Source organism: Amblyomma maculatum, chromosome 1, assembly GCF_055883805.1.
Source record: "Amblyomma maculatum isolate TAMU_Amacu chromosome 1, ASM5588380v1, whole genome shotgun sequence".
Lineage (NCBI taxonomy): Eukaryota > Metazoa > Arthropoda > Arachnida > Ixodida > Ixodidae > Amblyomma > Amblyomma maculatum.
Window position 1 is genome coordinate 424140113 of NC_139344.1, and position 13911 is coordinate 424154023.

General features: G+C 46.9%; 2 protein-coding genes across 5 annotated transcripts in view; one reads left to right on the forward strand and one right to left on the reverse strand.

The window, feature by feature from the left end:
• LOC146209265 (uncharacterized) overlaps window positions 1-4544 on the reverse strand; it is a 200021-nt gene extending 195477 nt beyond the window's left edge. Inside the window, exon 1 of the mRNA XM_084598637.1 lies at window positions 4173-4544. The gene's annotated coding sequence lies outside the window, so the exon portion shown is untranslated. The remainder of the gene's footprint in view (window positions 1-4172) is intronic.
• LOC146209266 (uncharacterized) overlaps window positions 1-13911 on the forward strand; it is a 214884-nt gene that overhangs the window by 25814 nt on the left and 175159 nt on the right. The gene's annotated exons all lie outside the window — the stretch shown is intronic.

Here is a 13911-nt window from a genome sequence, read left to right on the forward strand (position 1 = left end):
AAAAATAGCCCTGGTCATGCTAGCCGCATAAAAAGCACTTGTGCTTACGTCGCGATGGCTTGTCCGGCAAGAGTTTCTCTTGATGTTTCAAGCAAGCAATCAAAGTTATTCCCTAGAAATTCTAATGAATTCTCCTGCCCGTCAATATTTTTTTGCTTGATGGTTTGTAAACTCCACTCAAAATAAATCCGGTCCCATTCTGTAGCTTGCTGGTTCAACGAACAAGGTGATTTATTGGAGTTGCGAAGTTAAACTTGCACTGCAAACGGCGCCAAAATCGGGGTCTTCAGAGTAATTTTGACCTCTGTAGGTTTTTTTTAATGTGCACTGGCTTCGGTCAGAAAACGGGCGTATTTGCATTCCACTGCCAGCGATATGGTGCCAAGAGGCAAGATTGTATTTAACCCGGGGTTCTCGGCCGCTCTGCGCACCAATATAGAGTTTCTTTGGTCGGTGCACAGCACTTTTAAGCGTGGTCCTTCTGTTTGGTCCTCCTAAATATTTGCAGGGCGACGACCAACAGTTGAAGTGACATAGGCTATCTCTTCTTTCTCGTTCATTCCGCGACGTTACGGGGAACCTTCGTAAACATGTTGCGCAAACCTGACTGCCCTGTTTGCAGGAAGAACAACCGAAATACCGGAGAGGACGGTTACGCGTCTTTAGAGCTAGCGTTGTATAGACGTAAGCAGGTAGCTGCGTCGACTGCTACTTATCCCATCGGCCGAGGGATCCAAGTAACTGGCCCTATATGCAACGGATCGTCGCTTCGATGGGATGCTCCGCGGTTTCGAGTGCCGATTTTAAGGCGAAAGCCTTTAAAGGCTCTCCGTGAGAAGGCGTCTATGAGGTGTCACACTTTGTGACATTTCGCAGGATACCGCGAGATCCCGCGGGATTATGTTTACCTTTGACTGTCAGTGAAAAACTGCGTTAGTTGTAGATAGTGACCGATAATGATAATGGTAGTTAGAGTAATAGTGATAGTGATGATAACAGTGATAGTTCCTGGTGATCATCATGACAGTTGCAGTGATAGTGACACCAGCACTGATAATCGACTGCGACTTTGTCCCATTGTGACGTCATCGGCCATGACCCGACGTGACGTCATGAACGCATGTTACGCCATCATGACTTCCCATCTGGTCATGCCTAATAACTGGAACTAGCGTCGTCATTACGTCACGCTCGGTCATGACCGATAACTTCACCAGGCGATTCACGCATGTACGAAGCTGGATCGCCGGGCATTAGACCCAGTCGTCCGCGCGGCGCCTTTCAACAAACGCTTCTTCGAACACCGTACTACACAGCATACGGAAGCAGACGCAGTATAAGGCAGGAATCAGCCGCGTTTCAAAATGCACCGCCACGCCCGACTACTGTCCGGAATTCCCGGGCTCGAACCCGACCTCGGCGGCTGCGTTTCGTTGGAGGCGAAACGGTGAGGCGTCCGTGTGCTGTGCGACGTCACCGCACGTTAAAGATCCCCAGGTGGTCGAAATTACTCCGTAGCCCTCCACTACGGCTCCCCTTTCTCTCTCTCCCCTTTCTCTCCCATCCTCATCCCTTCCCTTACGGCGCGGTTCAGGTGTCCACAGCCCCGCCGGGGTGGTGCAGTGGTAAGACGCCCGACTACTGTGCTGGAGTACCCGGGCTCGAACCCGACCTCGGCGGCTGCGTTTCGATGGAGGCGAAACGAAGAGGCGTCCGTGCGCTGTGCGATGTCAGCGCACGTCAAAGATCCCCAGGTTGTCGAAATTACTCCGTAGCCCTCCACTACGGCTCCTCTTTCTGTCTTTCCACTTTCACTCTCACTTTCCTCCCTTCCCTTACGGCGCGGTTGAGGTGTCCACCGAAAACAAGTGAGACAGTTACCGCGCCTTTCCCTTGCTATAAATGAAATCAAATCAAATCAGGTGTCCACAGAGCAAGTGTGACAGATACTGCGCCTTTCCCTTCCTGTGAACCAATTATTATTATTATTTCAAATTGGTTTACAGGAAACAAACAACCACCGCGCTATAAAAGCTTTAGCCTCATCGTACTTTGGTGGGCAAAAGTGCGCTCTAAAATTTTAAGGCCAAATTCTTTCTAGGTTCATGGTCAAAATCTCGCGTCAGTTGGATTCGACCGTGGGAATTTTGGTTTGGTTTATGGGGTTTAAAGTCCCAAAGTGACTCAGGCTATGAGAGACGCCGTTTTAGAGGACTCCGGAAATTTCGACCACCTGGGGTTCTTCAACGTGCACTGACATCGCACAACACACGGGCCCCTTGCTTTTCGCCTCCATCGAAAAGCGTAAGAAGTGTCAGCGAGATTTCGCAAGTGACAAATACTGCGCCTCGTCTTTTCTGTAAACCAATTATAGAGCGCCGATGAACTCTGATGCGTTCAACACTGATTGTGTTCAACAAGGGGCGCGCGATGTATCGTGTCCCGCAGCAGCGCTCAGGCTTTCGCGTTTCTCCACTGCAGATTGTGCAATGCTCACCGAACTTTTTTTACTTTGAGACCATGAGTCATTATTTTGCCTCCTCCTTTCCTCGTTGTGGAAAAACATTTTGCCCGTGGTATGGATGCTGATACATTGCATGACGCTGTGCTAAGACCCTCGAGCAAGAAAATATGACTTCGGGGAATTTGCCGTAATCGGGCACACGGAAGTATACGGAGCACACAGCGTTGTATTAACCGAATTTCCGCAATTCGTACAGATAATTTGTTCGTATGTGATATGCTCACGCCAGCAATAGTGGCGGAAACAGTTATACCGATTAACATGCACAGTTTATATCTCCTAATAGAGGCGTCACTGCGCTTAATACAGAACACCCTTTTCGTTTGTAACGTATACAGACTGTACGTCAGATATACGCGACTTCAAGTGTAGATTTTTATGAATTCATTTTCTTACTCGCGGAGAAACATTTTTAGCGAAAGACTACGCCAGGTTTCAGCCCGTCGCGTGAACCCGGCTGGTACCCATGTTTGAGCTTTAGAGCGACCGCAGATGGGGCCCCTAATCAAGCCGTCGGGTAAACCCAGTCGGTAGCCACGCTGCGGTGCAGGTTAAACATATCGCACCACACACTACATGCTGAACCTGAGCTAGCCATGCAGTATTGCGTACGCAACCTATCGGATTGAACTAAACTAAACCAAGCTGACTTTTTGTATATACTGGCCCCTTAAACGGCTGCAATGCTATGTTTAGATGATTGACATATAGGATTTAACATCCCAAAGCGACTCAGGCTATGAGTGACGCTAAGTAATGCCGAAAGTTGGGCAAGTTGGTTAACGTTCATGATGTAAAATAGCGCGAAAAAGTACACAAAGGACGGAAGGAAGACACGGACAAGCGCTTGTCCGTGTCTTCCTTCCGTCGTGTCTTCCTTCAGGTGCGTAGTCGAAGTTGTAGGATTCGGAATCGGATCGTAACATATCTGCTTTCCTCGTAACAATTCTCATCAATTAAGAAGCGCGTAGTTCAACGCTTGCTTTCTATAAGTCTAAGTGCAGATATGCAGCTTCTTCCTTCGCACATTTTCTTCGAAGTGACGCCATTGATAATTATTTTGGAAAGTATGAAGGACAATGCGTTGACAACAAACACTGTACATGCATGCGCTTCACGCAATGAGAGCATGTTTGCACAAGTGGCGCGTCGCGAATTCGATACACTGGGAAAATGCTTAAGCGCTCCAGAGCCGTTCTCTCACGTTCAGGTGTGATGTGCCGTTGAAAAAGCTCCTTGACTTTGATGGTGCGTGCAAAAGTAGCGGGGAAGGTGCAATGACAGATATTCGAAGCATTTGGACCTTTAGGCAAACAAGGACAACGTTTGTTTGCGTTTTTCCTAAAATGTATGACCTTGATATACTATTTGGTGATACTGTGGCAAAGCAGTGACGTTGTGCAATACAATAATTAAAACTTATGGCTGGGATGGGGTGACAGATGTGGTTCTTTTCAATTTAGGGCGCAATGTAGGGTTCAAATAAAAGGTAAAATTTCGAACAGCAGTGCTGCCAAGGAACGATAAGCAAAGAAAAACACGATTTGATACTGTCACTTGATGGACTATGCTCTTTTTTTAATAGTGCGCAAGTGCTGTAAGAACTCTGCTCTTGTTAGCATTTTGGATAACTGAGAAAAAGACTTACCGATCCTTACAGCAAGAGATTGGAGCCCGGTTCGGGAGCCACCAACATTCACCCTTCAAAGCAGCAGTTTCCAAAGTGACGTTCACTTCGCTCTTTTCCCGGCAGAGAAAAACATTAGAAAACACAAGAGCAAAACATGGGCGATGGGTTGAGCTATAGGGTTAGCACGGAGGAGCGCTGTGGGACGCGAGCACAAAGACCAAGTTTCTTGCCGCCGACGCCATCTCTCGGCGATAAGGAGACGCCTCGAGGTGAACGCTGCTAGCGTTGAGTTCCTAGCGAAGGCTCCCGCTTGCTCTACAGCGATAGTCCCCGGGGATGACAGCGCGTCGGTCGTATAGCTGTCGGCGCCTTATCTTTACGGCCCGCGTTATGGTGTCCGAGCGTTGAAAAGAGTGCGATAGAGCCGCGCACAACGGTTCCGTCGGGCATGGTTAACACGGAATCTCTCGCTTGCCAAAAATAACTCGATCTGAGATGAAATCTGTGCGATCAGACGTAAAAAAAAAAAAAAATATTCTATTCGAAGTGGAGAGGGATGAAATTTGTGTCAGTGGCCTGCTTTTGTCCCAACTGTCCGTGTCTTCTTTCATGTGAATGTGTTGTTAGCGCTTCGTCTATTTTTGAAAAATTGTGCCACAAAGTTTGCCTGTCTGGAAGCGCAAGCTTCAGGGAAGCTTCTCGTTTCTCGACAGACGCAAGCCATCCTCTGAATATTACGACGTATTCTAGCAGCGTACTACTAAAGGGAAAATTGTACTAATTGAACCATCATTTGAAAATATGCGGTCTATCGATTGAACTGTGTGGTAGTGGCAGTGTTTGGCGCCTGTCACATGACGTCAGAAAAACTTGTAACCAATCAGGGGCCGGAAATGCCAGCTAAGCACCTACTACCACCTACCAAAGCCAAGCCCGTGATTTCTCGCTCATAACACCAACGTCCACAGAGCAGACGCCGGTTATCGCGTTGAGAGGAAGTACGTCTCGTACTTCCGTCCAAGGAGGCCCAGTGCGCTCTAAATATACCACTAGTTTATCGCCACACATTTTTCAGCTTGTCAACTATGCTAAACATATATTTGTCTTAATTGGCCCACTCCGCCTCCTAGAGAAGTGTACTAGTTCTCTACGTGCGTCTCAGATCTGTGTGCACGAAATCAGATGGCATATCAGTGCGGCGAATATATATTTCAGTGCACGCTCCTGGTGTTGTCGTGACGCTGGGGCTATGTCGACCCGGCCTTCACTTGGTAGCGTGCAGAGACTCGGGGTTGAAGTAGGATTGAATCTTCGAAGTTGGTGAAATATGTACAAGCAGGTTTAATGGCACTTTGAGAAACTTATTTACAAGATTATTTACACGAAAAAGAAGGGTACATCAGCAAAATGGCAAGCGTTAAGAGTTCATAGCGAGAAGCGACTGGATGAGCCGTTTACCCAGGGCCCAGAGCGACATTTCGTGCTCTGCAGCGTCCTTAAAAACCCCTATGCCCAGCCCCTCTCTGAAGATGCTGACCAACCAAATCCAGGGCACGCCCCTCAGGTATCGGCATCCAATCGAACACATCACTGCACTGATGGTCTGAAGCACTGACTGGTCCGGCATTCATTCGTTGGGCGTGATCACTTGTTGGCGGGAAAATCTTGGGAACGGCGAGGAGAGGAGGTACATTTCTATTCTTCAGCAAAGAAACCACAGGCTGGTTCTGACAAGTGGTTTTACTTCTCAGAAACCCGAGTGCACGTGGCGCCGCATCCGCTCCCAGCATTGTCCGTTTTCGACAATTGCAAATCTTTCCTGCATTCCTGGGAAATCACTTAATGGCTGTATGCGTCATGCTCCTTTCTTGTCCTGCACGTCAGCGGACATGTCACTCTGTCGTCTCCTTTGGAAAGTAGGCATTCCTCACTGGACGATAGGGCTTATCGACTGGAAGGGTGAACAAAAGAAAGAAAGCACTTCCTGCATTTCCCGCAGGGGGACGTTTCTTTGTGTTCTTCCAGACGTTCTCTTGGCAGGGTCAATGCAGAGTGTCCACAAAGCAAAACAGGCTTACAAAACAGGATTCCTGGAAACAGGCTCACTTAGAGCCATTGGACCATCACCACATATTCACAGCACTTATCCATGCCCACAGGCGAACAATAGAGCGCGCAAATGCGGATGCTTGGTCGTAACAGCCTCCTCCCCCGCCAGAAGAGTCTCGGAGGGCAGCAGTCCCAGCTGCTGCATGAAGAGACGACTTAATGGCCTGCACGTGAACGCTTGAAGCTCGCTGTTGCTTGTCGCGTTGTCTTGATTGTTGTAGGCCAAATTGCTCGAGCTGTCTGAAACTCAACCACATGTCGAAGCAAGCACTCGGCTCCCGTCTGAAGAGACCAGGTTAAAAGAAAACTGCCATTGTTGTTCGAGAAAAGCCCACTCTCAAGACGTTCAGGACCCACGTATTCCTAGAAAACCAAACGTGCTGCTTTACATAGCCACACATATACAAGCGCACGAAAAAAAAAAAAAACCTGATTATCAATTTGGATACATGGTGAGGAACATCTCGGACCGCTTAGAAACAGCGGCTAAGCGCGTCCGCATTCCCATTTAACTTCCCCTTTTTGTATCTTATTTCAAAATTGTACTGCTGTAAAATCAGGCTCCACCTAAGAAGGCGACTGTTCTTTGATGTCGCAGTTTGCAGCCAAGCCAGGGGACAATGGTCCGTCTCTACGGTGAATTTGGCCCCTCCAAGATAGCACTGCAATTTTTGAATGGCCCATACAATGCAAGCGCACTCTTTCTCTGACGCGCAATAAGCTCTCTCTCTAGAACTCAGTTTTCTGCTCAGGTAGAGCACGGGGTGCTCATTACCGTCGTCATCTCTCTGGGAGAGAACAGCACCTAGCCCTCGATCACTGGCATCACACTGGACCGTGAATTCTCGGTCATAGTCTGGAGCTCGCAATACCGGACGGCTAATCAGCACAGCCTTCAGGTTTACGAAGGAGGCTTCCTTTTGTTCGTCCCAGACTACATTTGTCGGTTCTGTCTTGCGGAGAGCGTCGGTCAGAGGGCTAGCCAAAGATGAATAGTGAGGGATGTAGTGGTTGTAGTATCCCGTCAGCCCTAAGAATGCCCGAATTTCCGTCTTCGTGCTCGGCCGCGGGTAGTCTGCTACCGCAGAAATCTTAATCTCGCTGGGTTTCCTGAAACCTTGACCTACATTGTGACCCAAGTAGTCCACGGTCGCCCTTGCCAGGCAACATTTCTCGGCCTTTACGGTTAGTCCAGCTTGACGCAAAAGGCTCAGTACAGCTCTTAGATGTACCATATGGTCCGCCCATGAGTCGGAAAAAACCGCAATGTCGTCTAAATAAGGCACCGCGAATGTTTCACACCCCTTTAAAACCCTATCCATGAGTCGGGAAAAACAAAATGGAGCATTTTTGAGCCCGAAACTCATCATTGTTGGCTGGTAGCTGCCCGTCGGAGTGACGAAAGCCGCGTATCTGCTGGCGCGTTCAGTGAGCGGTACTTGCCAGTATACTCGAGTAAGGTCCAGCGTAGTCACATATGCCGCTCTACTGACCTGTTCTACTCTCTCCTCAATATTCGGAATAGGATACACTTGATCCCTGGTGAGAGAATTTAGCTTTCGGTAGTCTACCACAGGCCTAGGGTCTTTACCTGGAGCTTCTACTAAGATCATAGGCGAAGCATAATCGCTTTCCGAGGGTTTTATTACTCCCAATTCCAGCATGCGAGTTACTTCCCTATCCAGAATTTCTCTTTGCCTTGGAGAGAATCGGTAGCACCTTGATCGCACTGGCACGTCTGAAGTCAGCTCAATATCGTGCTCAGTCAAATCAGTCCTGCCTGGCCTGTCCACGAAACAGGCCTCAAACTCTGTTATTATTTCGCCCAGATCGGACAGCTGGGATTTCTTTAGTTCTCCTCTCTGCTCCGTCTTTCTGAGAAGCTCCTGAGCGTTGCTTCCTTTTCCGCTGAGGCAAATCAAGTTATCCCCCATCTCCTCGGGAAGGTTCAACGTTAGATTTACCATGGTTTCCCTCTGCACATAAGGCTTCATAAGATTGCAATGATAAATGCGCACTGCTTTACGCCTATCGGGGATTTTCACTGCGTAGTTAGTGTCAGAAAGCTTTGCAACGACTTCAGCCGGTCCTTCCCACTGTACTTCGAGCTTATTCTTGGGATCATTGGCTTGCTCCATAGCTAAGTCCTCTCGGGTTCCACTTAGAAGTCTCGTGAGATTACTAGACACCGGCGGCAAGAGGTTACTCTCTAGAACGTCCTCATTCTGCGTCTCATCAAGCTCACTTTCAAGTTGACTTATCTGAGATGCCTCGCTCTCAAAGTTTTCTGACCTGCTATCTTCCGCATTTACCACTGTTTTAACTGCCGTTTCCTCCGCTGTGGATTTTTTTGGAATGAGCAGTGTAGCTAGTTCTCGCGCCTTTGAACGTGTTAAGGCTTGCACAACTCTGTCTCCGAAAAGGATGCCCCTCTTTCGCAGCAGCATGTCCGATTTGTTGGAGAACAAATACGGATAGCACTTAGGAAGCTTTCCTGAAACGGCAGCCTCGGTTGTTAATTCGCCGAAAGGGCCCTCGATGACCACGTTCGCGATCGGCAAGCACACACTCTGTTCCTCAACTACCTGTCGGATCCATGCACACTGTCCTGTATAGTCGGAAGGCGATACATACGCCGGATGGACAACATCCATCGTTGCGGCCGAATCGCGCAGTACCTTGCAAGGCTTCCCGTTGACTACTAGGTCATGCAGGTAGGGTTCTAAAAGCTGCATATTTTCATCGCAGTCCCTGACATACGAGAAAGCAATCTTTTCTTTCCGGCAGTTGACGGCAATGTGACCCTGCTCATTACACCTAAAGCATGTGAGCGGCTTCCTAGCCTCAAGCTTATTCTTTGTGTTCTGCACGTTGGTCACTTCCCCACTTTTCTCACTGCCGTCCTTTCTAGGGAATTTGCCTGAAGAAACCTTCATCTCTTCGTTTCCAACTCTAGCAAAGTGCCTTTCCTGACGGTTTTTCACACTGAACTTGGGATTGCGGGGCCTATCCACTGCTGGGTTGCTGAATTGTCGGCGCGAAGCATACTCCTCAATGAGTTCGGCAGCTTCAGTTGCCGACTTAATTTCGCCTCGGTCCTGTAACCAATTTCTTTCTTTTTCTGGGAGGCAGTTATAAAACTGCTCCAAAAGAATTCGCTCGACTACAGCGTCCCTATCACTGTAGGAATCTGTGCTCTTTAGCCACTCGCCCAAATTTACTCTTAAATTGTACAGGAATTCAGGGTAACTCTCGTCCCTGGACTTAGTAGCGTTCCGAAAACGTTGTCTGAACGCCTCGGCGCTAAGCCTATACTTTCTCAGAAGGCAAGCTTTGACCTTCTCGTAGTTGTCCGCGTCCTCCTTGCTTAGCCGCGCGACAACCTCCGCTGCCTCGCTGGGCAGAACCGTCAATAATCTCTGTGACCAAGTGTCTCGCTGGAAGGACAGTTTTTCGCAGGTTCGCTCAAAGTTAGCCAGATACAGACCGATATCCCCTGATATCACATATGGCTGCATGTACTTTGACATCTTGAAATCTGCCTCCTTGTTGAGACGAGGTACCGCTAGCTGGGGACAATCGCCCGACCTCTTGCTCAAGGCTAGTTCTAATTTCCGGAGCTCAATTTCTTGGTCCAGCTTTTTTGCTTCTCTTTCAAGCTTCTCACGTTCGTGCTCCCTTTCCTCTTTTTCCCTCTCAAGTTCACGCTCCCTTTCCTCTTTCTGCTGTCTGAGCTGTTCCTTTTTTTGCCCGATGAGGTTCCATGCTTCACTGAGCTCCTCATCATCGGTTCCCAGATCAGTGATTGCCTTTATAATCAAGGGTTTTCGTGCCAAACCACTTGTATTAATTCCCAATTCCTCACACAATAGCAACAGTTCCGGTTTCTGCAGCTTTTGTAGGTCCATGATCGCTCCGAGTGTCGGCTACTTCCAAAACAACAGTGCAAACTACCAAACCTAAAGGCGTTTCAACACTTTTTACCAGTTCTTAAAATCTAACCCTGTTCTAGAACCTGGTCCACATCAGAAGAAAAGCCAAGCACTCACCCACACATGCGATCGATGTTCCGAGCTGCTGTCTTGTTGGCCGATTGTTGCGCCTGCTTGTTGCTTGAGATGCCACCTCCGATCACAAGATGTGGCTTGTAGATTCTGATCCACCTCGAATCACCAGATGTTGTAGCTTGTAGATCCAGATCCCACCTCCAGTCATCAGATGTTGTGGCTTGTAGATTCAGATCCCAACGCTGGTCACCAGTTGTCGTGACGCTGGGGCTATGTCGACCCGGCCTTCACTTGGTAGCGTGCAGAGACTCGGGGTTGAAGTAGGATTGAATCTTCGAAGTTGGTGAAATATGTACAAGCAGGTTTAATGGCACTTTGAGAAACTTATTTACAAGATTATTTACACGAAAAAGAAGGGTACATCAGCAAAATGGCAAGCGTTAAGAGTTCATAGCGAGAAGCGACTGGATGAGCCGTTTACCCAGGGCCCAGAGCGACATTTCGTGCTCTGCAGCGTCCTTAAAAACCCCTATGTCCAGCCCCTCTCTGAAGATGCTGACCAACCAAATCCAGGGCACGCCCCTCAGGTATCGGCATCCAATCGAACACATCACTGCACTGATGGTCTGAAGCACTGACTGGTCCGGCATTCATTCGTTGGGCGTGATCACTTGTTGGCGGGAAAATCTTGGGAACGGCGAGGAGAGGAGGTACATTTCTATTCTTCAGCAAAGAAACCACAGGCTGGTTCTGACAAGTGGTTTTACTTCTCAGAAACCCGAGTGCACGTGGCGCCGCATCCGCTCCCAGCATTGTCCGTTTTCGACAATTGCAAATCTTTCCTGCATTCCTGGGAAATCACTTAATGGCTGTATGCGTCATGCTCCTTTCTTGTCCTGCACGTCAGCGGACATGTCACTCTGTCGTCTCCTTTGGAAAGTAGGCATTCCTCACTGGACGATAGGGCTTATCGACTGGAAGGGTGAACAAAAGAAAGAAAGCACTTCCTGCATTTCCCGCAGGGGGACGTTTCTTTGTGTTCTTCCAGACGTTCTCTTGGCAGGGTCAATTTGGCATTTGCAGAGTGTCCACAAAGCAAAACAGGCTTACAAAACAGGATTCCTGGAAACAGGCTCACTTAGAGCCATTGGACCATCACCACATATTCACAGCACTTATCCATGCCCACAGGCGAACAATAGAGCGCGCAAATGCGGATGCTTGGTCGTAACAGTGTTCGTAAAATTTCTTGCCTCTTCCCTCGTGAAGAACAGAGGCACCAAAATGGAGGTTTCTTTTCGTTCCTGTTGCCTATTGCTTTGAAAAGGAAGGATCGCATGCGAAATTATACTGAGAATGGAAAAGGAGCAAGCCGCACAGGGCTCTCACGATAAATACCTGAAAAATACAATTGAAGTTGTGCGGATGAGATCTGGCGTTTACGAGGATAAATTGGCCTTTGTAGACAAAGGATGTAGTTTTCTTTTTTTTTTTATTCAGTAAAAACCCGCAGCTCCAATAAGGCAGTATTGCAGAGGATACAAGTCTTTATAAAAAAAAAAAATCCGCCGTGCTTAGACTCACTACTCCTTGGCAGTGAATTCCATTCCTTGAAGGTTCGTACAAAAAAAAAAAAAGAAAACAAAAAGAATACTGGAAAATATTTGTGCTTGCAGTATGCGGTCGTACATTCTGATTATGATCAATTCGTTAAGATACATATTGCGGGGGGTACAAATATGCTTTGGATGAAACTCCTGTTCGACCTGTATAGATTGTATACAATATCTTTAAACGTAGAGCCATGCGGCGTTCACTCAATGAAACCCAGCCCAATTACTTTTTCATTTTACTTGTGCTAAATAAGCGGTCGTAGAGGCCAAAGACAAATCGCACAGTGACAGATTGTATGCGCTCAAGCATCTGTAGATGAATACCGTAAACCGGATTCCGCACAGAGCAGGCATACTCTAAGATGGGCCTGACGTATGTTTGGTACGCCGTCTCTCTAGCCTCCCTATGCGCATGTCTTAAATTGGGCTGGAGAAAACTGAGGGATCTACCTGCATTTCTTGCTAAACTATTGACATGCGCCGACCATGTACCATCCCCGTACAAAATAACACCTAGATATTTATAAGTCGCTATTGACTGAATTAATTGTGCATAGAGGGAATGTTGATACAATATTTTTTTTTTTTTTAGTTTTCCTGGTGAAGCAAACATGAACGCATTTTTAACTTTTAGGGACATTCTATTGATGCTGCACCAACTCTCAATGCGTCGGAGGTCATCCATGAGGTGTGTGCAATCCGTTTCACTTGACAGTCTGGTGTATAAGGCACAATCATCCGCGAACAACCGCACTCGAGACTTAATCCCGTCATTAATAATATTGATAAAAATGAGAAACAACAGTGGTCCCAGACCAGTTCCTTCGGTCACTCCCGACTTGACCGACACAAGACTAGAGCCCTTACCATTTACTAATACTCGCTGTTCCCTGTACTTTAAGTAGTCTTCTATCCAATTATACACAGAAGGGTTATTATTTAGTCGACCAAGAATTTCAAGCAGCATTGAGTGACACACAGTATCGAAAGCTTTTTGAAAGTCCAGGAATATGTAGTCGATTTGACCTTTAATGTCAGTTGCCGATGATATATCATGATAGAATTCAATGAACTGAGTTGAACAAGAAAACCCTTTCCTGAATCAATGTTGACTATTGTTGAAGAACCCGAGTGAGCTAAGATTTTTCAATATTGTTGAATACAGGATATGCTCAAAAATTTTACAACAAACTGAAGGTAGTGAAATTGGTCGGTAGTTTGACACGTTTGCTTTGGCTTCAGTTTTGAATGTAGGAAGTAGATTGGCAAACTTTCAGTAATCTGGAAGTTTGCCATCTAAGAGAGACTTAGTGAAGATCACATAAAGGTACTTTGACACAATAATAGAGCAGTGCTTTAATATCCTAGGTGAAATACCGTAAGGACCCATAGGCTTTGACACATGTAAATTTTCAAGTAATCTTGAGATACCATTAATAGAAAGCTCGACATGCGGCATCGTCAGATCTTGTTCACAAGTAATTGAATCAAGAGGAGGCTTTGCGGTATTAATCACAAACTGAAAAAATTCATTGAATAGTGTCGCCTTGTCAGAATCATTGCACTAACGAACCCCCCATGCTCCAAATTAGGCACACCCATCTTATCTTTACCGCAGCGTTTCATAAACGTACAGAACTTTCTATTTTTACTTTTGAAGTCAGAAACTCAGTTGTCAAAGAAAATGTTGTGGTTTTTACGTAGCTTTGTCTTATACAACAGCGTTATTTCTTTGAGCTTACTAAAATCATTAACTGATTTGCACTGATTAATCCAACTGATTAACTGATTAATAATTTACCTGATCAATCGAATTAGTGGGCCAGTTATACAAAGTTTCTCCTTTCTCTTCTCTTTGCTACATGATACATGCTTGGTACATGAAGGTCAGTTAGGGGATGAACTTCATTTTTAAATATCAACCACAGGTCATTTACTTCTATATGCACAGCCATTCATTCGAACGACAAGAAGCTGCTTTCAAGAGCCTCAGAAATTTGTGTGAATTGCCCTTTATCGAAAAAGAAA